At 37.5% G+C, this 26,475-nt stretch overlaps 1 protein-coding gene across 1 annotated transcript in view; it reads left to right on the top strand.

Moving 5' to 3' along the window:
- The window catches only part of LOC145672094 (retinal homeobox protein Rx1-like), an 80,467-nt gene that overhangs the window by 17,183 nt on the left and 36,809 nt on the right, over positions 1–26,475 (top strand). The gene's annotated exons all lie outside the window — the stretch shown is intronic.

The following is a 26,475-nucleotide window of genomic DNA, read 5'->3' as shown; positions in this document are numbered from 1 at the left end:
AAAGTATCAAACGAAGATGTTTTAAATTGGATAGGAGAGAAGAGTATACTTTTAGCCAGCATCATTCGTAGAAAGATCAACTGCATTGGCCACATTTTGAGAAGAAAGTTGTGTTCTTCATACTACCATAGAGGAAAAGATGGAAGAAAATCGAGGAGAATTTTTTCAGTCTAACTTGTTTGTATTGTTCCCTGGCATGTTCGTGTGCTCTTTCATGATTCGGTTTGTGGTGGTAATAATCCTGTCTGATTCGTACCTGACCAGCAATACCGCCTATAATATTTCCTATTTCCACTTACAATGTGACCTACATGCACTATGGGGACTTTCATGTCGATTACCGAAATGATCAAGTGTCCTTCCAGGTATAATCTGTCTCGTGTGTCTGGAAGAAAATGGAAATCCTCGGTTAGAATAGTTAAATTGTTGTTCCCTGTGTTGTTATGCAACCAGCACAATTCGTTCAAAATGTCCCCCATCTTGCCTGTAGTAAGTTTACCGACTTCCCACCAATGCATTCCGTCTCTAGTGCTATCAATCTCCCCTTGTTGCTTTCTTTGGACCTACCTTTACGTCAGAGCATGTCCGGAAATCTCTTATGCCCTCTGGGGAATCTCTTGTGCACTTGTTGCAAAGTATGGATTATATCTCTTGCACGTTGCTGAAATATGCACTTTGGAGTTTGTACAGCGCAGGCACGACTTCCTGCGCGCGGTTATGAATTCTCAACTTTGTGGTTTCTCGTGTTCGAAATAACGTGTGTTGGAACAGGGCCGACCCTAGGCAACTTGCCGTCCCGTGGAATGGTATCATTTGCCGCCCCCTTTTCTCCAGAAAGAATAAATCTTATAAGTCACGTATGCTGCTCCATCATGAACAACGAAGGGAAAGTGAACTCGCACTCAGAAAGGCCTAAACACTACAAATACAATCTCGTTGTATCTGCTTTTTCTTTAAACAATAATCAAGTATGTTAGTGAAAGATAAAGCAAACAAAAGTGCAGAGGAAAGATGGTAATCCTTTATATATATATATATATATATATATATATATATATATATATATATATATATAGAATTCAATATCGAGCTTCAATCTTAATACATTAGTTTGCAATTCCAGTGCAACTAGCTCTTTTATTTTTTTCTTGATTTTCCTTCTACATCTGTCAATTTTTTGTAAACTTGTTTCCACCTTCAATGGTGAACTTGTTTGTGACAAAGATGAGATAAGATTTCATATCAAAACTGTGATAACTAGCTAAATGGAACAGGAGTTTGCTACTGTTCGAGAATTGAGTTCTTGTATTTGATAATAATGAAGCAATTCATACTGCGATTTGTTTGACCATTTGCTTTAGCACTATCCATAGGCGCCGACTTGAAGAAAATATTGGGGGGGGGGACTATGACGAAATTTACGATAGAAATTATTGCTCCTCTTTTCTAATGGTTACTCGACTAGATTATATTGGGGGGAGCGAGGACATCATCTTTAAATATTGAGGGAGCCAAAAGTGTTCTGCCCCCCCCCCCCCAAAAAAAAGGCGGCGCCTATGGCACTATCCATATGACCTTAAACTAATGCGACCTAAACATTATTTATGAATGTAGTATTCAAATAGAAGCTCAGCTTAGTAAATTTAACTACTATCATCATGAAGTCTGTTTTCAACAAGAAATAGTTATTTTAAATAATATATTTATGACAGATTTTGCGCCCCTGCAAATGCATGTGTTGCACCTGCGTTGGAATGTATTTTCCTACGGTTTTGGATAGTACGAAACTATATACTTTTTCCTACAGTACAATGTCAATTATACAGTAGAAGACAGAGGAAAGAAAGTTGGAGTTGGCTCGTTTTCGGTGTGTAAGTACTAGTCCTGTCGAAATCGGTGTTTGAAAAAAACGAAAACTGGTTTTTGAAAAAAGTGAAATTCCATAAAACCGAAATGTCGGTTTTGAAAACCGCTTTTGCTGTTAAGATGTCCAAAACCGCTTTTGCGGTTTCGGTTTTGAAAACCGTTTTCCGGTTTCGGTTTTGAAAACCGCATTTGCGATTTTCGGTTTTCAGAAAACCAGTTTTCTGAAAAACCAAAAACCGCAAATGTCACAAAAAATCGACAGCACTAGTAGGTACACTCATGTCCAAAATGATTGTCGCATATCTATAGCTATCTCCTTGTAAGAATACAATTTGATAATGATTTTGCAGGGTACTTTTAATACTGATACTATGTGTATAATCGGAAAATATATATTTGTGGTAAATTTCATAGGAAAAGAATTATAAATACGAAAATTAGAATGAGTAAAACAAAATGTTGCTAAATGGACAAGAAAGTTTTATTTTCGTTTTATTGTTCTTATTTACTGCTCTTTTGACATGCAATTTACCATATACATATCTTTGCTGATTATACACATACTAACATTATAAGAAATACCAGGTGAATTCGTTATCAGACTATATTCCTACAAAAACATATTTATAGACATGCGACAATAATTTTGGACATGAGTGTACGTGGTGGTATTATTAATTAAAAAATCTCAACAAGAAGTAAAAACCACGATAATAGTGATGAGAAAAAGAAAAGACTGATTGGATATTAGGTGTAGAAAATTTTTTCTTGTGCAGATTTTAACACTTCTTTCCAGCTCCGGCGCTGCATAAAATGTGGATCTACAGCTTAATGGGAAATCCAAACCAGGTGAACTCTAAACGAATCGAACCTGGTTCTCTGCGTTGAAACTGCGTGCGCTTATAATGGAAGTTGTATACTGTATGTAGCAGAAATATGAACATTGCCTAAAAAGAGATTTAAAACTTTTTTTGTGTGTGTTGAACCTACTTCATGCATCGTTTCTTATATTTATGTTCATATCATGTATTACGGAACAGGGGCGGATCCAGGACGGACTTATGGGGAAGGGTTGTAATACTGCCACTTAGAGCTACTTATAAGGGTCCCAAACTCTGGGATGGGTTTTGTTTATATATAAAATAAGAAAAAGTTTACTCTTCTGGGGAGGGGGGGGGGAGATCGCTCCGATCACCCCCCTGGATCCGCCCCTGTCACGGAGTAAGAAAGTTTAACTTGAAGTTGGCCTCTCTCGAACGTCGAGAAGCTTAAATAAGGGCAGTGGCCCCCTCTTCCGCACAGTGTACGGCACTGTTTCCAACTGAAGAAAGAAGATATTGGAAACTAAGAAGCTGGGTGAAGGGATAAGCTGAGAATTGGATTAGAGATCAGTGGCAGATCTAGTCCAGAGCTGGAGGCCTAGATCCCTCAGTTTTTTGAGCATCAAAAATAATTGAAACTAAACAGCATGACAAACATCTTGGCATTTGAAGGCGGCGCTCCAAGTTCCCTTTAAATACTGTTAGCAAATAAGAGGCCAGCGGTATTGCCACGTTTATTTTGTACACATCCACGTCTATCCCCCGTCATTGATCGCGCTGTAGTTTGTCTTAGACACACCCCTTTACCACTTAGCAACGCCGCACCAGAGCTTCCGTTTTATTCGTTTAGCTGAAATGCCAAGATATTTGTCACAGGCTTTAGTATTTATTGAGCTGAGCGAAGCGAAGCTCTTATACTCGGGTTAGCCGTTTGGTTGTCCGCGAACTCCTCCTAGACCGTTTGGCCGATCTCAACCAAACTTAGCACGCTGATAGAGTATGTCGTGCTGAGTGACAACATAGGTCGAAATCAAAAATCCGATGTACCATCGAGGAATAATCACCGAAAAACGCTTCCTGATTACGTAGTTTAAGATCGCTCAGCTCATTTCATTGCAATCGGGTATATCCATTGCATTCCTAGTTTATTTTTGAGTGAGTGTTGCCTTTTATTCTTTACTGGAAATTTTTTGAAACATTAGATATAGTTTTAGTTGCAGTTTTTCTGTTATGCAATGTGTAAAACCAGGGGCGGATCCAGGGGGTGACCGCCCCCGCCCCCAGAAGAGGCAACTTTCTTATTTTATATATAAATAAAATCAATCCCAGAGTTTGGAACTCTTAAAAGTAGCTCTAAGTACCAGTATTACAATCCACCGCCCCCCCCCCAAAGCCCGTCCTGGATCCGCCCCTTTGTAAAACAATACTCGAAGCTCACAATGTCAACGTCCAAACTAGCCATAATGTGCATCGAGAGAGAGTTAACCTCTTCACGGATATGGCATCAGATGATGCAGGCACGTAGACAAGGAGTGGGTCCGGGGGGTCCGGACCCCCCCCCTTCAAGACCAGAAATTAAAGAAAAATTAATGAAGGATGAAACAAAAAGAAACGAGAAATAGGAAGAATCAGCATTAAAAATAAAAAGCGAAAAATAAAAATAATTTTTCATCATCGCTCCTTTGTAGATCAAACAAGTTATTTCAGAAACGGTTTTCAACTGCTCCTTTAACTTGTCATTTGGAACAGACAGTAGTTGACGGAATAAAAGAAACAAAAAGTTACGTGGAAAGCAAGTTCTGTTAACATTTGACTCAACAGAGAAAGGAACGCAGATATTATATAATATTTTACATTATTGGATACGTACTTTTTTAAAAAATAGTTGAGGCCATAATAAAAGGAAAATTGTTATATATGAATGAACAGAAGAAGAAATATAGATTTTGTAAAATCTTTTAAAATCTTTTTAATATTCTTTTATTCGAGATTTCTTGATAGTTTGCTACTAAAATACTTACTAACATGTCCTCATTTTCTTGTCCTAACAAACCAATATGTGTTGCTAGTAAAATAGTTTAGATTGATCAAGCCCCTGGTGTGATAACCACAATATTTCATGTCACACGCCTCCCCCCTCCCATTGCGAAATCCAGACTAAACGAACCAATGTATGTTACCAATAAAACAGTTTAGAATAATCGAACTCTGGTGTGACAACCACAGTATTTCGTGTCTCGGACCCCCCCCCCTATTACGAAATCCTGGCTACGTGCCTGGATGATGCCACATATTTATCGGGAAAATAATCCGAATTTTTTTCACGAAGAAGAGTGCGAACTGAAGATAAGTGAAAATAATATTCGGAAGCACTTGTTTTTACTTACCTTCAGTTCTCACTCTTCTTCGTGAAAAAAAAAAAAAAATCGGATTATTTTCCCGATAAATATGTGGCATCATTTGATGCCATATCCGTGAAGAGTTTAAGTTGGAAAATTTTGCAGGATCCATGAAAAACTGTAAACTCATGATATAACTATCATAATCTGGAATCTGGCTTCCCCTGAGACATTCCAGATCCTCCACTGTAAGAGATATCACATATTTAACAAGTATTTAATTATCTAGCCCGGGCCCAAGGGGCAGTTTTTTTGAGAAAAGTTATTTAATTATATACCTCCTAGATCCGCCACTGGTCTTACTTAGCGAGTTATTAGGTATCACATAATGGTAATAATTGATATTCCTTAGGAAATGACACTCATCATAGGGTATATTATCAGGAAGTCTGGACCTTCACACATGAGATACGCACGTTTTTTTTTTTTTTTTTTCTAAACTCACTGGACATTGAGCAGGTCTTTAGTTTCAATTTTATAATACTCAATTTTATAATTTACAGTTGAAATTGAAAAAGTAAGGAAAGAGTGAAACTTACCTCCACATGTTTCCTATATGTTCCATTACTTAGGTCCACGAAACGCCACTGATATACTTTTCCCACAAGACAAAACAGCTGGAGAATGTTCTTCCCATCACGACCACCACACAATATCTGTTAGCTGTTGCCTTCTATTGGTGGCTTCCCCCGACGCTCTATTAAGTTACATCTAAATGCATTAAAATTCAGCACACTGGAAACCTGGTTAGCCCAGCCTAATGGGGTTAGCTAATTAAGGAACAATCAGGCAAGAACAAGCAAGCTCTGGGAAGAACGAAAGAATGCACTGAAAGGAAGGCAGGAAGAACCCTCTCCACGCTGTCTAATCTGATTGTTAGCGAAGGTCGTCTTCCTTTCTCCATTGTTGAGCTTTTCCATTACAAAAAGAAGAATACAGCTACTGTTCGAGGTTTAGGGAGGTGGAGAGAAGGTGAACAATTCAATAATAGTTAATATAATTCAATGAAATTAAAGGAGGAAAAAGTGGGGTATTTTTTCTTTCAAATTTGATATTATTAATCTATTTAAGCATTTTTTATTTTTAAGGATGAACTTTCTAGTTCTTTCTTGTAAGAAAGATAGCTTTATCGGACACGATCTGGTTTTCTGAGGTTTCTTTATTATATAAATACGAATAGTTTGATGTCTTCATTAATTTTACACAGTGTATCTCCTGAGTCACTTATTTTATTGTACAGTATGCATATTTGCGGATCCCAAACGTTTCAGCATATCCTCTGATCTGATTGGTCGATACAGATGCGATATCACAAGACATGATCTACATATAGCACAAAATAAACGAAAATAGTTGGCGGCTCTGGTAGCCGAGTGGTCTAGCGTAACATGCTAGTAAGACAAATGTTCTTGGCGAGGGTTCGAATCCTGCCTACGGACAGTTTTTTTTACTACTTTTAAAAATGTTTATAACACTTCTTTCGTTAAAATAAGATTAAAAATAATAGTCAAAAAGTGATTTAACGATCATTGTTTTAAAATTTTTATTAAACCTCTTTCATTAAAATAAGTTTGCCCTTGTACTATATAGATCCACAGCAAATGTAGTAGTAGTAGTAGTACGTTTGCCCTTGTACTATATAGATCCACAGCTAATGTAGTAGTAGTAGTAGTAGTAGGAACGGGTTAGAAGCCCCGCAGGGGTTGTTTGGATTATGTTCTCGACATCAAATTGGCAAGAATGCTGAAACGTTTGGGATCGGCAAAAATGCGTACAGTATATAGTATCGTTAACAATATTGTGCGAGATCCTGGTTCTAATCTTTGTAGAGTATGTGTGATTTGGAGGTCCATGGGCCCTATTCCGGATTAGCCTTCACAAAAGTAGTGGACCGTAACACAACGCAAAGTATGTAAAAATCAAACATAGCAGCTATGCCGATTATATAGCACACTAAAACGTAATTTTATATTGCGTTGACATAAACCGTAACGGAATGAGGTCCCATGTCTCGTCTCATACAGTGAAACGTAAGAGGTGCCGTTGACGGGACGTGCGAAATGTTTAGTGGGTGAGAAAATACTTAAAGCATTTCATACTACTGTAGTTAGTAATTTAGCAATTTATAAAAGAAACTGTATAGTTAATACAAACACGTATTAGGTTTAATCAATACCGTATCCTTTTGAGGGAGAGGATTAGATGGAGATGTATTGAGGAGATTTATAAGGAGTATCGGTTTTTGAGGGAGACATGACAATAGGATAATTTTTGGATATATGCCATGGATGGTAAGAGAAATGGGTACCCTCTGGTGAAAGTGATGTTAACTCTCTAACAAAGAAATAAATTCATTGGTCTTTTCTTTCATTCACGAGTTACAAAAATAACCTGTGAAAGTACAAGTGTTGCAAACCATGAATTTATTGGTATTAATAATTTAGAAATGTGATATTACATCAATAGAGACAAAACAGAGTAATTTGAGTTCAATTTCTGTTGCAACTCTCCCTTTCCATCTCTAGCAGTATTAACAATAAAGCTCAACGGTGGGAAATCGTAGACTAGCCAACTGCCAATGTTTCCCAACGTTGTGATTGTTCGATTCGCCAACCATTTCACAACTAACTCAATTGGTAACTTAGACCCTACAAAAGAAGTAAAATTGGGATTTAGCGTGCTAAAAAAAAAGGCTCCTCCGTGGCTAAGCGGTTAGCGTGCAGGCCTTTGGCGTGGGAGACCCGGGTTCGATTCCCGGCGGGAGCTCATGTGGTTCGGATTCCACGTTAATCAGTAGGTCCACGTCTCATATAACCTCGCTGCTGAAAGGGACGCTAAACTAAAATCAACTCAACTCAACTTGTCGTGCTAACTCGAAATTGTTGGATAAATGATGACAAATCATTGTTTGGCCAACATATGTGCTTTAAACTACCTTGGTATGAGCATTTAACTTCATTTTTGCAATAACCAATTCTCAATAATATGCAGACCATTAGCCAGCATATGGCCTACAATGTATCCTGCTACGGTCCCAACATAATGCCTACGAAAAAAGTAAAATCACGATCATAAGAGAGAGGTCGAAAACTGTTGGAAAAATGATGGCAAATCGTTGGTTGGCCAACACATGCATTAAAAACTTGTGCCTATATTTTTTCAGCTTTATTATAGCAATTACTAATTCCCTACCATATACCGACCATTATCCAACATAGGGCCTACCAAGTGTTCTGCTAGGGTCTCAACATAATCCCTACAAAGAAGGTAAAATTGCGACAACGAGAGGTCGAAACTGTTAAATAAATGATGGTAAATTGTTGGTTGGCCAACGTACACTTTAAATTACATCGGGTCAACATATTTTATTATTTTATTATTGTAATTTAAGACTTCCTAAACATACCGATCATTAGCCAACGTAGGGTCAATCAAATTTGCTGTTAGGAATAAAAGTGTGTTGATTGATTTCACCCACTCCTTGATGATTGCAAAAATAGAAGAACTATCGTACTACTTCTTCTGTCTAGTTTTCTAATACTTAATAATTTTTACGTAGGAAACTTATTCGACAATGTTATCGAAGATACTTAAGTTTGTATACCTAGGTACAACCATAGCCATCTTTCAGAAAGCCGCGCCAATAAATAAATAAATAAATAAAACTTGGAAACGCCGCGCTAACGTCCTATTGGTTGTAACATTTGCCTTTCAGTAAATGGTAAAAATCGCACGCTATCAGGAAAACGTGTTGATATCTTGATTCTATAAAGTGTCATTTATGATAATTAGAGGATAGCATGCTAGAAAGGTGTATTGTGCCTGGATGTCAATGTAATTATAACAAAAAATTAAGGGGAAGAATGTATAAAAGAAGTGTTTCCGCTTTCCTAAAAGCAAGGACTTATGTTAACGATAGATTCGGTCTATCTCTCATATGTATATGAGGGGTGTAAGGATCCACACATCACAACAAAAGCACATGTATAACGACACGTACCACTATTTACAAAAGCAGACGATACACTAAGAAGGAAGACACGAAGGAAACCGAAAGGAGACGGACCACTCGAAAGGATCCGAAGGAGGACGAGCCACCAGAATAGGACAAATAAAAAAGGGACCACAGAAGGACCTGTCATCAATTTGACCACTGATCAACTAACCAACACCTGCTCCGAGGTCGCATTGGACTAGGAATCCCCACCAGAACCAAAACCTCACGAAGCTGCCTTGGGCTGAGGGGGTTTTCCTTCATGATTCACCGAAACCTTGCAGGTGCCTTTCAGACTGCTTTGAGAGAAGGGGCACCGTGCAAAACACGTATCTTCTTCATCTGGTCAATAAGAAGAAAATACACTATTTATTCTTTGTAAATCAAAGACATTGTACTTAGCAATTTTTATAATAAATTGGTGAAGAAAAAAAAAACACTCGGACCGTTATTTAGACACACACACACATATATATATATATATATATATATATATATATATATATATATATATATATATATATATATAAGGAGTGTGATTAAGTTATACGGAAAAATGTGAATAAAATTAAATCTTCAGTTTCACGTCCCACAATGATGTCCATTAGGCTAAAAGAGATGGAGGATTAGGGCAAGTGAATGATGATGGATGAATCGGTAGAATGAGAATGTGGAAGAAAAGGGACTGCCCTCAGAAGATCCATGGACACGATGTTGTCCACCACACACTCCCCGAAATTAGGGACACGGAATTTGGTACATATATTTATCAATATGAACAAATTTAATACGTATATCAGAGCTTTTCAAAATCCCGTCCCTCAAGGGGAAAGGGGACGTTTTTTTTATACATCCAAATTTCCAACTCTTTGTTGAATGATTAATTTTGAGATTTTTTGCTTAAGTTAGAGATGAGAAACTATACCTCAACTCTTAATTAATTAAAAAAAAAAAAAAAAAAAACGGGAATATTTGGTTTCAGCTCTAAAGAGAGAAATGAAATTTTTAACAATATTAAAAATTTACTTTTTTTTTTATTTATTTGCTATATGGTTTACACTCGTATAAACTTTTCATTTTAAAAAAATAGACGCAAATGTTTCAGCAGTTTCGAAAATTCCGCTTCTGAAGGGGAAAAGGGGGTCAATTTCTACATTATTTAAAATTGCGTTTTTATGTTATGCTCATTAAACCCTATCCATTCTTTTCGTGTGAATAATAGGCACTTCTATTAGTAAAGGTATAACTCAGTGGTTCTCAAACTTGTTGTTACTGCGACCCACATTAAATAATAATAATGTATTCTGTGGCCCACCTACTTTCATTCAAATTCACATTCTACGTAATGGTAGTGTATTTCAAAGCAATTAAATTTTGTAAATCATATCTATTAGGAAAAAATATACATGATATACAAAAAGTTGTATAACAAACTATTTGTAATGCTGTTCATGAGACGCATGCGATGCATGTACTTGTTTTCGATATTTATTAATAACTGCATTGCCAACCATGCTGATACGAGTTACTCTCAGCCGCAAGGAATTGGACACTTGCAGTCGGTTTCTGGATTTAGTCTTTATCCCCACCATTGCTGAAGACCCATCTTCAAATAAATAGGAAGAACTAGCACTTTCAAAGCTTCAGTAGAAAGTTGTGGATAGGTTTGCTGAACGGACAGCCATAACAATGCCAGCGTTTTGGGGTTGAAATATTCATATGAAGTGAGCTACCTTGAGATAGGACGATTAGTTTTTCATCAGCCTTGACTGATATTCAAGTTGAAATGCTACTGACAAATGGGTTTGCAATCCACTTCTGTTGTTTACATTTTTCCATATCTTGAAGGAAGTAACATTCAAAGTTTTCTTTCAATGCCTCCAAATGTGCAGGTGTTCCAGAAATTACGGAATCATCTGGATTCATTTCTTTTTCGAGTAACGAATGTTTGAAATGTTTAGAAACAGTCATAATTGTTGTTTTCAATGTTACTCTTCCACAAGACCTCCAGAAAAGTAAAGAACATTGAACTACTCATTTTAAAAATATTTTGTTTTTACAAACATTAAATTTCCAAATTTGCTAGCAGGAGGTATAAGGAGACAGCTGTATTTATTCCAGTTAGTTCAATAACATTCCGTATGAAAGATTAACATGAAATTTATTTTGGAATGTTGTAAACATCCCGAGCGACCACGAATGTTACAAAGTTAAGCTCGATGCTTAATTTAATAAGGCAAAATGTAGTTGGTGTCTTTTATCGTATTGTAATGCAAATTTTTGAATATAGTGGCCATGTTGGTAGGAGAATATCAGTCGGGGATGATAGAGCGAGTGTAACGTAAATTTCTTTTTCAATGACTTTATCTATTATATGAAATTATACGCATGCGCATGAATGGTTAAAGTGTTTCCATGGAAAGAGCTAACACTACTTCCGACTCAATGCCCTTCCCTGTGACAGATTTTGACTCATCCACTTTCTTTCCATCCTAACTCAGCATCTCTACTGACTATACAATAAGGCTGGGCTTTGAGTAACCACTTACTCTACAACTCATTAACAAATGCTTCCAATTTTCATTTTCTGAATAGTACTTTACAGCATACGTTTCTTCATCAAAATAAGATTTTCATAATTGAAAGGAAAAACTTCTCTCGACCCACCAAAAAACAAAACGCGACCCACCAATGAGTCGCGACCCACACTTTGAGAAGCACTGGCATAACTTATTGTGCGCCATTCTGCTATAATAATATTTTATATTATCATGTTGATATTTATTGTTTCCAGTGAAGTGAACAACTTGAGATTTTGTTTGATGGTGAAGTAGTTAATACTAGCCCATTTTTACTTGTTTATTTGAAGCAGTACTACTCTATATGAAACAGTAGCATTGTTATATAAAAGTTCGTTACTTAATTCTCTCTCTCTCTCTCTCTCTCTCTCTCTCTCTCTCTCTCTCTCTGTGTGTGTGTGTGTGTGTGTATCTGTTATTTGCGATTTTTTCAATTTTGAGCTCTCCATTCGATAGAGCATCAAAAACTATCTAAGAAAGTGATGGAATTTTTCGCGTCACTCTTACCGTTCCCTATATATTGGCCCAAAAAAAAAAAAGTTCGGATTTCGGGAGATTTAAGGAGCCATATCTCAGGAACTGTAAGTCATAGGGATTTGAACCCTCCATTCGATAGAGCATCAAAAACTATCTAAGAAAGTGATGGAATTTTTCGCGTCACTCTTACCGTTCCCTATATATTGGCCCAAAAAAAAAAAGTTCGGATTTCGGGAGATTTAAGGAGCCATATCTCAGGAACTGTAAGTCATAGGGATTTGAACCCTCCATTCGATAGAGCATCAAAAACTATCTAAGAAAGTGATGGAATTTTTCGCGTCACTCTTACCGTTCCCTATATATTGGCCAAAAAAAGTTCGGATTTCGGGAGATTTAAGGAGCCATATCTCAGGAACTGTAAGTCATAGGGATTTGAACCCTCCATTCGATAGAGCATCAAAAACTATCTAAGAAAGTGATGGAATTTTTCGCGTCACTCTTACCGTTCCCTATATATTGGCCCAAAAAAAAAAAGTTCGGATTTCGGGAGATTTAAGGAGCCATATCTCAGGAACTGTAAGTCATAGGGATTTGAACCCTCCATTCGATAGAGCATCAAAAACTATCTAAGAAAGTGATGGAATTTTTCGCGTCACTCTTACCGTTCCCTATATATTGGCCCAAAAAAAAAAAGTTCGGATTTCGGGAGATTTAAGGAGCCATATCTCAGGAACTGTAAGTCATAGGGATTTGAACCCTCCATTCGATAGAGCATCAAAAACTATCTGAGAAAGTGATGGAATTTTTCGCGTCACTCTTACCGTTCCCTATATATTGGCCAAAAAAAGTTCGGATTTCGGGAGATTTAAGGAGCCATATCTCAGGAACTGTAAGTCATAGGGATTTGAACCCTCCATTCGATAGAGCATCAAAAACTATCTAAGAAAGTGATGGAATTTTTCGCGTCACTCTTACCGTTCCCTATATATTGGCCCAAAAAAAAAAAGTTCGGATTTCGGGAGATTTAAGGAGCCATATCTCAGGAACTGTAAGTCATAGGGATTTGAACCCTCCATTCGATAGAGCATCAAAAACTATCTAAGAAAGTGATGGAATTTTTCGCGTCACTCTTACCGTTCCCTATATATTGGCCCAAAAAAAAAAAAGTTCGGATTTCGGGAGATTTAAGGAGCCATATCTCAGGAACTGTAAGTCATAGGGATTTGAACCCTCCATTCGATAGAGCATCAAAAACTATCTAAGAAAGTGATGGAATTTTTCGCGTCACTCTTACCGTTCCCTATATATTGGCCAAAAAAAGTTCGGATTTCGGGAGATTTAAGGAGCCATATCTCAGGAACTGTAAGTCATAGGGATTTGAACCCTCCATTCGATAGAGCATCAAAAACTATCTAAGAAAGTGATGGAATTTTTCGCGTCACTCTTACCGTTCCCTATATATTGGCCCAAAAAAAAAAAAGTTCGGATTTCGGGAGATTTAAGGAGCCATATCTCAGGAACTGTAAGTCATAGGGATTTGAACCCTCCATTCGATAGAGCATCAAAAACTATCTAAGAAAGTGATGGAATTTTTCGCGTCACTCTTACCGTTCCCTATATATTGGCCAAAAAAAGTTCGGATTTCGGGAGATTTAAGGAGCCATATCTCAGGAACTGTAAGTCATAGGGATTTGAACCCTCCATTCGATAGAGCATCAAAAACTATCTAAGAAAGTGATGGAATTTTTCGCGTCACTCTTACCGTTCCCTATATATTGGCCCAAAAAAAAAAAGTTCGGATTTCGGGAGATTTAAGGAGCCATATCTCAGGAACTGTAAGTCATAGGGATTTGAACCCTCCATTCGATAGAGCATCAAAAACTATCTAAGAAAGTGATGGAATTTTTCGCGTCACTCTTACCGTTCCCTATATATTGGCCCAAAAAAAAAAGTTCGGATTTCGGGAGATTTAAGGAGCCATATCTCAGGAACTGTAAGTCATAGGGATTTGAACCCTCCATTCGATAGAGCATCAAAAACTATCTGAGAAAGTGATGGAATTTTTCGCGTCACTCTTACCGTTCCCTATATATTGGCCAAAAAAAGTTCGGATTTCGGGAGATTTAAGGAGCCATATCTCAGGAACCGTAAGTCATAGGGATTTGAACCCTCCATTCGATAGAGCATCAAAAACTATCTAAGAAAGTGATGGAATTTTTCGCGTCACTCTTACCGTTCCCTATATATTGGCCAAAAAAAGTTCGGATTTCGGGAGATTTAAGGAGCCATATCTCAGGAACTGTAAGTCATAGGGATTTGAACCCTCCATTCGATAGAGCATCAAAAACTATCTAAGAAAGTGATGGAATTTTTCGCGTCACTCTTACCGTTCCCTATATATTGGCCCAAAAAAAAAAAGTTCGGATTTCGGGAGATTTAAGGAGCCATATCTCAGGAACTGTAAGTCATAGGGATTTGAACCCTCCATTCGATAGAGCATCAAAAACTATCTAAGAAAGTGATGGAATTTTTCGCGTCACTCTTACCGTTCCCTATATATTGGCCCAAAAAAAAAAAAGTTCGGATTTCGGGAGATTTAAGGAGCCATATCTCAGGAACTGTAAGTCATAGGGATTTGAACCCTCCATTCGATAGAGCATCAAAAACTATCTGAGAAAGTGATGGAATTTTTCGCGTCACTCTTACCGTTCCCTATATATTGGCCAAAAAAAGTTCGGATTTCGGGAGATTTAAGGAGCCATATCTCAGGAACCGTAAGTCATAGGGATTTGAACCCTCCATTCGATAGAGCATCAAAAACTATCTGAGAAAGTGATGGAATTTTTCGCGTCACTCTTACCGTTCCCTATATATTGGCCAAAAAAAGTTCGGATTTCGGGAGATTTAAGGAGCCATATCTCAGGAACTGTAAGTCATAGGGATTTGAACCCTCCATTCGATAGAGCATCAAAAACTATCTAAGAAAGTGATGGAATTTTTCGCGTCACTCTTACCGTTCCCTATATATTGGCCAAAAAAAGTTCGGATTTCGGGAGATTTAAGGAGCCATATCTCAGGAACTGTAAGTCATAGGGATTTGAACCCTCCATTCGATAGAGCATCAAAAACTATCTGAGAAAGTGATGGAATTTTTCGCGTCACTCTTACCGTTCCCTATATATTGGCCAAAAAAAGTTCGGATTTCGGGAGATTTAAGGAGCCATATCTCAGGAACTGTAAGTCATAGGGATTTGAACCCTCCATTCGATAGAGCATCAAAAACTATCTAAGAAAGTGATGGAATTTTTCGCGTCACTCTTACCGTTCCCTATATATTGGCCCAAAAAAAAGTTCGGATTTCGGGAGATTTAAGGAGCCATATCTCAGGAACTGTAAGTCATAGGGATTTGAACCCTCCATTCGATAGAGCATCAAAAACTATCTAAGAAAGTGATGGAATTTTTCGCGTCACTCTTACCGTTCCCTATATATTGGCCCCCCAAAAAAAAAGTTCGGATTTCGGGAGATTTAAGGAGCCATATCTCAGGAACTGTAAGTCATAGGGATTTGAACCCTCCATTCGATAGAGCATCAAAAACTATCTAAGAAAGTGATGGAATTTTTCGCGTCACTCTTACCGTTCCCTATATATTGGCCCAAAAAAAAAAAAAGTTCGGATTTCGGGAGATTTAAGGAACCATATCTCGGGAACCGTAAGTCATAGGGATTTGAACCCTCCATTCGATAGAGCATCAAAAACTATCTGAGAAAGTGATGGAATTTTTCGCGTCACTCTTACCGTTCCCTATATATTGGCCCAAAAAAAAAAGTTCGGATTTCGGGAGATTTAAGGAACCATATCTCGGGAACCGTAAGTCATAGGGATTTGAACCCTCCATTCGATAGAGCATCAAAAACTATCTAAGAAAGTGATGGAATTTTTCGCGTCACTCTTACCGTTCCCTATATATTGGCCCAAAAAAAAAAAGTTCGGATTTCGGGAGATTTAAGGAGCCATATCTCAGGAACTGTAAGTCATAGGGATTTGAACCCTCCATTCGATAGAGCATCAAAAACTATCTAAGAAAGTGATGGAATTTTTCGCGTCACTCTTACCGTTCCCTATATATTGGCCCAAAAAAAAAAAAGTTCGGATTTCGGGAGATTTAAGGAGCCATATCTCAGGAACTGTAAGTCATAGGGATTTGAACCCTCCATTCGATAGAGCATCAAAAACTATCTAAGAAAGTGATGGAATTTTTCGCGTCACTCTTACCGTTCCCTATATATTGGCCAAAAAAAGTTCGGATTTCGGGAGATTTAAGGAGCCATATCTCAGGAACTGTAAGTCATAGGGATTTGAACCCTCCATTCGATAGAGCATCAAAAACTATCTAAGAAAGTGATGGAATTTTTCGCGTCACTCTTACCGTTCCCTATATATTGGCCAAAAAAAGTTCGGATTTCGGGAGATTTAAGGAGCCATATCTCAGGAACTGTAAGTCATAGGGATTTGAACCCTCCATTCGATAGAGCATCAAAAACTATCTAAGAAAGTGATGGAATTTTTCGCGTCACTCTTACCGTTCCCTATATATTGGCCAAAAAAAGTTCGGATTTCGGGAGATTTAAGGAGCCATATCTCAGGAACTGTAAGTCATAGGGATTTGAACCCTCCATTCGATAGAGCATCAAAAACTATCTGAGAAAGTGATGGAATTTTTCGCGTCACTCTTACCGTTCCCTATATATTGGCCAAAAAAAGTTCGGATTTCGGGAGATTTAAGGAGCCATATCTCAGGAACCGTAAGTCATAGGGATTTGAACCCTCCATTCGATAGAGCATCAAAAACTATCTAAGAAAGTGATGGAATTTTTCGCGTCACTCTTACCGTTCCCTATATATTGGCCCAAAAAAAAAAAGTTCGGATTTCGGGAGATTTAAGGAGCCATATCTCAGGAACTGTAAGTCATAGGGATTTGAACCCTCCATTCGATAGAGCATCAAAAACTATCTAAGAAAGTGATGGAATTTTTCGCGTCACTCTTACCGTTCCCTATATATTGGCCCAAAAAAAAAAAAAGTTCGGATTTCGGGAGATTTAAGGAGCCATATCTCAGGAACTGTAAGTCATAGGGATTTGAACCCTCCATTCGATAGAGCATCAAAAACTATCTAAGAAAGTGATGGAATTTTTCGCGTCACTCTTACCGTTCCCTATATATTGGCCCAAAAAAAAAAGTTCGGATTTCGGGAGATTTAAGGAGCCATATCTCAGGAACTGTAAGTCATAGGGATTTGAACCCTCCATTCGATAGAGCATCAAAAACTATCTAAGAAAGTGATGGAATTTTTCGCGTCACTCTTACCGTTCCCTATATATTGGCCCAAAAAAAAAAAAGTTCGGATTTCGGGAGATTTAAGGAGCCATATCTCAGGAACTGTAAGTCATAGGGATTTGAACCCTCCATTCGATAGAGCATCAAAAACTATCTAAGAAAGTGATGGAATTTTTCGCGTCACTCTTACCGTTCCCTATATATTGGCCCAAAAAAAAAGTTCGGATTTCGGGAGATTTAAGGAACCATATCTCGGGAACCGTAAGTCATAGGGATTTGAACCCTCCATTCGATAGAGCATCAAAAACTATCTAAGAAAGTGATGGAATTTTTCGCGTCACTCTTACCGTTCCCTATATATTGGCCAAAAAAAGTTCGGATTTCGGGAGATTTAAGGAGCCATATCTCAGGAACTGTAAGTCATAGGGATTTGAACCCTCCATTCGATAGAGCATCAAAAACTATCTAAGAAAGTGATGGAATTTTTCGCGTCACTCTTACCGTTCCCTATATATTGGCCCAAAAAAAAAAAAGTTCGGATTTCGGGAGATTTAAGGAGCCATATCTCAGGAACTGTAAGTCATAGGGATTTGAACCCTCCATTCGATAGAGCATCAAAAACTATCTAAGAAAGTGATGGAATTTTTCGCGTCACTCTTACCGTTCCCTATATATTGGCCAAAAAAAGTTCGGATTTCGGGAGATTTAAGGAGCCATATCTCAGGAACTGTAAGTCATAGGGATTTGAACCCTCCATTCGATAGAGCATCAAAAACTATCTGAGAAAGTGATGGAATTTTTCGCGTCACTCTTACCGTTCCCTATATATTGGCCAAAAAAAGTTCGGATTTCGGGAGATTTAAGGAGCCATATCTCAGGAACCGTAAGTCATAGGGATTTGAACCCTCCATTCGATAGAGCATCAAAAACTATCTAAGAAAGTGATGGAATTTTTCGCGTCACTCTTACCGTTCCCTATATATTGGCCCAAAAAAAAAAAAAGTTCGGATTTCGGGAGATTTAAGGAGCCATATCTCAGGAACTGTAAGTCATAGGGATTTGAACCCTCCATTCGATAGAGCATCAAAAACTATCTAAGAAAGTGATGGAATTTTTCGCGTCACTCTTACCGTTCCCTATATATTGGCCAAAAAAAGTTCGGATTTCGGGAGATTTAAGGAGCCATATCTCAGGAACTGTAAGTCATAGGGATTTGAACCCTCCATTCGATAGAGCATCAAAAACTATCTAAGAAAGTGATGGAATTTTTCGCGTCACTCTTACCGTTCCCTATATATTGGCCCAAAAAAAAAAAAGTTCGGATTTCGGGAGATTTAAGGAGCCATATCTCAGGAACTGTAAGTCATAGGGATTTGAACCCTCCATTCGATAGAGCATCAAAAACTATCTAAGAAAGTGATGGAATTTTTCGCGTCACTCTTACCGTTCCCTATATATTGGCCAAAAAAAGTTCGGATTTCGGGAGATTTAAGGAGCCATATCTCAGGAACTGTAAGTCATAGGGATTTGAACCCTCCATTCGATAGAGCATCAAAAACTATCTAAGAAAGTGATAGGAGTTTTCGCGTCACTTTTACCGTTCCCGAGATATTGTACAAAAAAGTTCCGGTTTCGAGAGATTTAAGGAGACATATCTCGAGAACTATAAGTCATAGAGAGATGATATTGGTGTTGATCAGTACCTAAAAGGATGGTGAACATTTTGGTACCAAAGAGTAACCAGGCCGCCCACTGGCCAACTGGGAACCGTTTCCCAGATATTCCCAACGTCTTTGGTTCCACGAAGATTTTTTTTTTTTTAATCTAGACGGAGTCCACAATATCTTAAGACCCAGAGCTCCAAGCTTGACTCCTGGTAAATCCTTGCCGTCACTCTGACCCACTTCCTAGCGAAGTCATCTTCAGTGTTTCTTCCAGACATGTTTTTTGGGGGCACTGTCCCTTGGAGCACTGAGAGTGGCCTCCCGGAGGAAGCCAAAACAATACGTCTATAATATAATAATAAATAAAATACTACCAGCAGTACCCCTCCGAATACTAAATGTCCCTCCCCCGGAACATTTTTTCTGAAAGAAACACTGGTCATTCTATCTTATCCTCTTGGTTAACATAACACTCTCTTTAATACTAGATGTTGATTCAATAATTATACGTCATGAGTTATTAACTCAGTAATTATTGAATCAGTATTGGATTGAAAAAAATAATTATTTTTTAAAAAGTTTGTTCTGGTTTTTCTTACATTTGTACAGTCGCCTCCGCCTGAAACGAATATGTTGCATGAGCTACTACATCCCAGGGACGGCGCCAGAAACGTTTGATGGGGTGGGCGAAAGAGGCGGACCTAGTTGCTGGGTGGGCGGACAATGAAAATAAGAACTGGGCAATGTAGACATTTTTTTGGACAATAATTTTCAATATTTAAACTCTTTAGTTAGCTAAGGCTCAGAGCGAAATAGGGGAGGGACAATGATGTGGAAAACAGTTGTCTTGGCCTTATAGAAGGTACAATTCCGGCATTCGTCTGGTGGGTCTGAAGAAATGCAGGACTTAGGATGGGCTGCGGGAGTTCGTGGCTATACTCTTGACCTACCGAATTCCGCGTGGCAAACACAATACCTCTACTTCCAGTTTTTTAAAGCAATAATGACGGTGTGTACTGTGTGGTCGATGAAGATCAAAACAGCTTTACTTTCTCTCTCTCCAAGAATGCACATGAATGCATAGAAATAAAAGAAGGTTCAAACAACACAGACTAACAGATAATACTCTACCTTTCGTTAATATCATAAAATACACAATAAGTAAGTAAAGTAAAACAAGAATAAAACAGGCTATTGCAAACATTTTTATCTTTGAAGCATTGATTACAAAAAAGCAAGAGAGAAAAAATATAAATCATTTATATTTTCTCTCGTATATCCTTAATTTGTGCACATTAGATTTTTTGATGTGATCTCTATATGCAACAGCAAAGATCTATGTTACTAAAAGAATAGGGGAATTCGACCGCATAATTGCTTGATCATACCTTACACAGAAATCTTTGAAATTGAAACTCAAGTTGAAAAAAATAAAAACATGGGATAATTAACAAAAGTTCATCATGATCCACAGAAACAACAATGTATTTTAAACTATGAAGGGCTGATCACATGGTACGAACAAGCTTACAATAAACTTTTATACCTGCACTTTAATGAAGTACATTGCGTTGATTGTTATGTCCAACATCGAATAATTTTACCACATTCTCTACAGCAATATTCATTACAAGTTTTCTTTCTACTGAAAGGAAACAAAGATCGCTTAGACGACAGTTTGCCATTCGATTTCTTAGATATGTTTTAACCCGTCTAAGACACCAGAAAGAACGTTCACATGGTGAACTAGATACAGGAATGGTGACAGCAATTACGGCTAATTTGTGAATTTCATGAAAAACAATTTTGAAACGATCCATCACTTCAGTAAACTGAAAAACGGAGGTAATTTTGCATTGCTTTTCCTCCTCATAACATTTCAAAACTTTCGGAAGAAGTTTCATTTCCACCTCTACACTAGTGAAGAGCAAATGCAAGACCAAGACCAAGACCGGGGTGGTCTTGGTCTTGGGCTGGAACCCTTGGTCTTGGTCTTGGACTTGCACACCCAGTCTTGGTCTCTGTCTTGGTCTTGCTGCAAGAGTCTTGCAAGTCTTGCTTTTAAGAAATCTTATGCTTTTCATAGGTAAATTTTACTCTGGATAAATTCTACAATACGCCAATAGTAACAAAAATACAATGTATGTTTCTAAATGTAATATAGTTTACCTTCGTGTAAGTATGATGATGGTGTACAACATAGGCGATAACCTTTATTTTTTTTTTCAATGGGTCCCCACGCTTCACTACTTGTAAGATAAATTACAACGTTTCGTAATATTTTTATACTTTTTTAACAGATCTAATACTCCACTGGTTCCCAAACTGGAGAGGCTAGCCCTGAGACGCATGGAAGAAAATCAAGACGGCACAGATTATTGAAATACCATGAATTGCAAAATTATTTTTACACTCTAAAGCGTCAGATTTTTTCTTTTCAACCACGATTAACTAATCTTTGTATTAAACAAACTCCCATTTAAATATCGAGATTTTGTTTTACTGATTCAAATGTGTACTCTATGGGGCAGAAACATTGTCATTACGCAAAAGCGATTTAAAAATTGCAGGCTTTCGAAACGTGGGCATGTGAGAGAATTAGCTGGGTTAAACGGAAAGCGAATGAGGTGTTAGAAATATTAGCAGTAGGGGAAGAAAAGAAGAATTTTAGATATTGTTTAGAGGAGGAAGAGGAACCGGTTGGGATATTGGATGAGGAGGAACTATATTATGAGGGACGTGCTAGAGGGTATGGTGGAAGGAAAGAGAGACAGAGCGAAGGAGACTGTAGTTGAAGGAAGGTATTAAAACAGAAAATTGCTACGTCAAGACGAAGAGACTACCTGAGGACCACCGTACATCGAAGCTTCTCAGTTGCAGCAAGTAACCTGCAAATAATGGTAGAATAGCTGATGATGAGAAATAACTGAAATGATGGAATGAAAAAAGTAGGAGGAAACGGAAAAAACCCCGAGAAAACCCATGCACACGGTGTTGTCTACAAAAAAAAAAAAAAGCTCACATGGCTCAATATGGCACATGTGTGGCTTGAAAACGAGCAATTAAAAAATTGCAGGCTTTTCGAAACGTGGGCATGTAGAAAAAAGGAGAGAATTAGCTGGGTTGAACGGTCTACAGAAAATGCGAACAACCAATGCAGAAAACGACATACTGTAGCTATATGTTACAAGGGCAGATCGACTCACGCGGCTTGCATAAACTACTGGGAACACATCATTCCAGCGGCATTTTTATTAAGCCAAGAAATTCAAGTAGAAGATGTAATGATTTCCGCCCTTCTTTTTTTACATTCTATAAAAAAAATAAAGTAGTACCGGTACTTGTGCAAGACTCTTGCGCAAGAGTAATGATCTTGGTCTTGGTCTTGCAGGTATAGTCTTGGTTTTGGTCTTAGTCTTGCACCCCTTGGTCTTGGTCTTGGTCTTGGTCTTGCATCGGGATTCCTGGTCTTGGTCTTGCATGCAAGACTCTTGCAGAAACTGCAAGACCAAGACTCTTGTGCTCATCACTACTCTACACTATCGACATCACATCCATAATGACGTGCAAGTGGTTCAATTTTCTCAAATGAAAGGAAATGTTCACTTTTAGGGTGAAGACTGCTTATTCCAGTGTAAATTGGCGTTCAGGTGTATCTGGAATTATGTTTGTAAATAAAATCATTGTTCATTGTAGAGTTAAACAGGGTCCTAGAACCTATTACATTACAATCAATAGTAATACCGATTGCTTTTGAAGTACAGGATGTCACCTTCATTATTCTACTTCTGTTGGGGTGGGCGAATGGGTGGGCAAGGCCCAGGGGTGTAGCCACGGGGGGCCCATCGGGGCCGGCCCCCCAAATGATTTCCTGCCCCCCCCCCAAATGACCAGCTTTTAAAACATCATTGTAAGATTACCTCGCTTCAGTCACTTAAAAATAACAACGTTTACATACAATTAATAATTTACAGTAAAATAGTATAGAAAAATACTATTTTACCTTACTAATCGAAAAATAGTATGGTATCTGCCCCTTATACTTATCGGAAAACAGTATGGTTTAATTTTTTTTTTATATTTTTTTTTACAGCAAATTACACAATTTATTGCGATTTATATTTGACACTTTGAAGACAAACATTTCAACAAGGCACTGTAAATACTACCATAAAACAATGGTACTAAACTGATTTGTAAGTAGGATTGCATCACATTTTTTATATGCTGTAACTAGTATTTTAAAAAAAAAACATATTTATATCAGATGAAAAATGTGGTGAAAAACAACGTTTTCAGTATGGATTTCAATTAATCGGTAATTTTCAATTATTTTTAAATGTCACCATCCCCCTTAGGGTACTGAATTTGGATTTAAACGTCATCGGAAGTGGTACTGTTCACATCAGCCACTCCAAAAACTGTGATTCGACATTTATATTGGTCATTTTCGATAATTTTGTATATCTTCCCCTTCTCTTCAAAGTGCACCTTCAAAGTGAAGCTATAAAAGCCATTCCACGCCCGAACCTCATCTACGTTGAAAATTTAATCGAAATCAGTCGGGTGGCTCAGTCATTTCATTATATACAGTATATATATATATATATATATATATATATATATATATATATATATATATATATATATATATATATATATATATATCGGGTGAACGGTAACTACGTGGACAAATTTGGGCGGGTGATAGTACATCTAACAAGAAGCAACAAAATAATAATAATAATAATAAAAATAAAATAAAAAAGGCGTAGTGAACATGGGACAAATTCCGTACCGTTTAGCAGTGACAGAGTGTCGAAAGCGTGAGAACATGAACTTTAGAGGCCAACAGCTTAAAAACAATACATCATAGAGAGTGCGGTTAAAAACGTCACTTAGAAAGTCTGTTGAAAGATGCATGTTTGGAAACGCAGCTATGAGTGCGCACGGGATTCCCCAAAGGAACGGAGGGATTCCCGGACATGCTGTAAAGGAAAGAAGTGTCACACGTTGTTAATCCCGTGCGCACACGTAGCTGCGTTTTCAAATATGCATTTTTCAATAGAGTAGGTATGACTTTCTAAGTGACGTTTTTAACTGCACTCTCCACGATGTATTGTTTTTAAGCTGTTGGCCTTTGAAGCTCATGTTCCCACGCTTTCAACACTCTGTCATTCCTAAACGGAACGGAATTTCCCCCATGTTCTCTAGGACTTTTTTCCGTTTTTTAAGATGTACTATCACCCGTCCAAGTTCGTCCACGTAGTTACCGTTCATTGTGTATATATAGATATATAGATAGATAAATATTTCCATTATTTCGGAAAGTTGCGAACTATAGCCTATATAAATTAAATCATACAGAAGGGATTCGAAGACGCATTAGACACCAGCATGACTGGTGAAGAACCCTGTGTATATTACAATACAATAAAACTCCGTTTTACGGCTATCGCAGCATTGCATTTACGTCACACGATTTTCTGTACTTAGTTGTTAGTGATCGTAACCACCGTTTTAAAATTCCTTCGCGTTCTCACTTGTATCGCTCTTTCTGAGAATGTTATTTAAAACTAATGATTCGAATCATTACTCACTCTTTTCTTCGAAGAAGTTTCGCATGTGAAACAGATTTTTTTTTTTTTTTTTTTTTTTATGAAATATTTTCCGCGACGGAACAATGCACGATTTGCAGACCTAAAGATATTAAAAACCTAATTCGTCGGATATTAATGTCGTACTACTTTTTTATTATTATTTTTGGATTTGAATATTTCTGAAGAAACCGAGTTTATTCGCATTCTCGCACTGATTTAGGAAAAAAAGAATTTGTAAAGTGGTAAACTGAAGTCCAAAGTCCAAAGAAGATGCTCAAAAGCTTGTTTACAAACGAGGTGCCCCTGTTTCTTCATGTGTGCAGCCACTTCGAATCTGTGCTCGACGAGAAACAGAACTCTGCATCGTTAACACTGGCGAACCTCAAATGCACGAAGCATCCTTGATCTCGGAAGAAGAGGTCGATGTTATTTCTTTAAATCCTGTTTAAACTGCATCTTCGCAGTACTTCCTAAAATGATGGATGCGATCTCCTTGGGGAAACGACAGTAGTTTTGAAGAATTAGGATTGGTTAATTAAACAACCTTATGGGGATAAAAGATTATTACGAGTCTACCATTTTCTAATACTTTGATTTGTTGGCGAAAAACGCTACAAATATATTCACAATAATATAAGCATTTTGTAATAAAAAGTTCTACCATTAAAAATAGTTTTTTTATTGTAATAACCCCTAAAATAATCAAAATAATGAAAAAACAAAGATCAAAAAGTGTTACGTAACAAAGGGGAGGGGTTCGGCCTTGCGTTATGACAAGCAGGAGGGAGGGGGTAAAACTTGGTCAAAAATAGCGTTACGTAATATGTGGACGGCTCCTAGAACAGGAAATGAGACATGGGTGTTAATAAAATAATTATGTTTCGTTTTAGTCACAAATAATAAATTATTTTAGTCAGGAAATCTTAAAGAAAATAAGTGAAATTTCAAAGAAAATCAGCCTTATGTAGATAGGTTCTGTGTGCAAGGGCTTAAACTAAAATAGTTATGCACAAAGGTATAACGTTTGGTCCGGGACAGTAATTATTGGTTAAACATATTAAAAACTACCTGGAATATAATTTATGGACAAAAAGCAAATACTACTACTACATGTATTACAACAACAACAACAACAACAACAACAACAACTACTACTACTACTACTACTACTACTACTACTACTACTACTACTACTACTACTACTACTACTACTACTACTACTACTACTACTACTAATAATAATAATAATAATAATAATAATAATAATAATAATAATAATAATAATAAGCTAGAAACCAGTGTTTTTTAGTTTCCCGGAAGGAAACAAAAATTTGCCGTTTTTTTCAGACCTCAAAAACACTAGCTGCAACATAATTTCTTTTGGCTTTGTAGCTGGCCCCCCCTCAAAAACGACGTCCCCCCCTACATAAACCTTCTGGCTACACCCCTGGCAAGGCCATTCATTGGGTGGGTAGTGCCGTCCCTGCCACATTCCTCAAGTATTTGTTCGAAACTTCACATATGTTACTGGCTCTGATATTTTATAAATTATTATTGCTTACAAGAAGCTAATTATTATTATTATTATTATTATTATTATTATTATTATTATTATTATTATTATTATTATTATTATTATTATCCCAGCCCCCGCCAAGTGAACTTTGTGGTGGACAAACACCGTGTGCGTGGGTTTTCTCGGGGTTCTCCCGTTTCCTCCCACTTTCTTCATTCC

The sequence above is a fragment of the Thermobia domestica genome, chromosome 15 (genome assembly GCF_964235325.1).
Source record: "Thermobia domestica chromosome 15, izTheDome1.hap1.1, whole genome shotgun sequence".
Classification (NCBI taxonomy): Eukaryota; Metazoa; Arthropoda; class Insecta; order Zygentoma; family Lepismatidae; genus Thermobia; species Thermobia domestica.
Note: the sequence above shows the minus strand (reverse complement) of the source record. Positions and strands in the feature narration are given on the sequence as shown.